The sequence below is a fragment of the Kryptolebias marmoratus genome, linkage group LG2 (assembly GCF_001649575.2).
Source record: "Kryptolebias marmoratus isolate JLee-2015 linkage group LG2, ASM164957v2, whole genome shotgun sequence".
Lineage (NCBI taxonomy): Eukaryota > Metazoa > Chordata > Actinopteri > Cyprinodontiformes > Rivulidae > Kryptolebias > Kryptolebias marmoratus.
The window spans coordinates 28,651,148-28,652,789 of NC_051431.1; the positions used below are offsets into that span (position 1 = coordinate 28,651,148).

Consider the following 1,642-nt stretch of genomic DNA (forward strand, 5'->3'; position numbering starts at 1 on the left):
GTCTCAGTGGGGGTCGGGGTCGACGCTCCCCGCCAGGCCGCTCCAGAGTGGGTCGGGGTCGACGCTCCTCGTCAGGCCACTCCACCTTCCAGTGTCTCAGTGGGGGTCGGGGTCGACGCCGCCCCACCTTCCAGCGTCTCAGTGGGGGTCGGCGACAACGATGCCCCACCTTCCAGCGTCTCGGTGGGGGTTGCCACCTCAGCTTCCCTGGTGGGTCAGCCCGACCCCACCGCCTCAGCTTCCACTCCTGGGTTCCGCCGAGGGTCCAGGTGGACGCCTCGCTCTACTCTGCATCGCAGAGGGTCCGGGTGGACGCCTCACTCCAGTCTGCTCCGCCAAGGGTCCCGAACGACGCTTTGCTCCAGCCTACTCCGCCGAGGGTCCCGGACAATGCCTCGCTCCAGTCTGCTCCGCCGAGGGTCCCGGACGAAGCCTCGCTCCAGTCTGCTCCGCCATGGGTCCCGAAGGATGCTTTGTTAAGCCTGATTCGCTCTCGTTTGCCATGCCGTGGACGGTGCCCGGGCCATCCACGGTGTGGTAAGAGTTGGTGACACTCCGTTTCCCCACACCCTAACAGGAAGAACTGTTTCTCACAGCAGTTTGCCCAAGTAGGGAAACCGGGGCTTGTTGTCACAATTTTTACACTCTTATACATTTCTTGGAAGCAAAACATCATGTGAAAAAGAAATGTGTACCAGATGAAAGACCTAAGTCTTAGATAAATATTTTGTATTCATGTCATTTTCACATCTTGCGTCAATGCAGAGTTATGAGCAATCAATTAGATAGAGTGAACATGTGACATGTTGCCCCATCATAGGGTAAGTTATCTCACTACATGGGGTAAGATGTCACACTGGATTTTGCAACTAATAAACCAAGGACAAAATTATTGTTGTGCTGTATTTTTCTCAACTTCAACTTGAGAGTTGAAGTCAGGCACAGAAAATGTTTACCACTGAGATTGAAAAAGTCATTGAACAAATGTTAACATTAGAAATTACGCAACATGCACTGGATTAAAATCAGTTTGGGATTTTGGCAGCTTTAAAAATAGCCGCATCTGGACCACGGGCCACTTGTTGAATATGCCTGTCATGCAGAATGTGAGTGACATATATGACATTTAGGTTCTCATGTTTCAAGGTAAATGTATAGTTTCACAGATGAGTTTGATTAAAACATATATCATCAAACCACGTTAAACAGAAAGTAAAATATTTCCACTGATAACTCATTAGGATGCACATTTGTCAGCTACTATACAATAGTATACAGCTACTATATACAATAGCCCAGCTACTATACAATTATGCATCATGGACAAGTCTGTGGAGCACAAGGCTTGTTGTATGTCCTTCAAATAGTGGTGAGTATGCATGAACACTTCATACTGAAATTGTGTTTGTGAACATGTGGGCCGCTGTCCCAGTTTTACTAAATTTTATAGTTACTGATACAGGCTCTGAGTTGAAACAGATAAAGTGAGTGTCAATAATCCGATCGCTATCCATGGTGCTGAACTGCTTTATATTTGGGTTGTTCTATCATTAGTGACCATGTAGTCTAAAGTTTCTCTTGTTCTCTTATTGTGTGAATGCTTTTAAGCATTCACACCATTGTTTTCCTGTTTCTCTTTATT

At 47.0% G+C, this 1,642-nt stretch overlaps 1 protein-coding gene across 5 annotated transcripts in view; it reads right to left on the reverse strand.

The window, feature by feature from the left end:
• sgsm2 (small G protein signaling modulator 2) overlaps positions 1–1,642 on the reverse strand; it is a 141,496-nt gene that overhangs the window by 57,001 nt on the left and 82,853 nt on the right. The gene's annotated exons all lie outside the window — the stretch shown is intronic.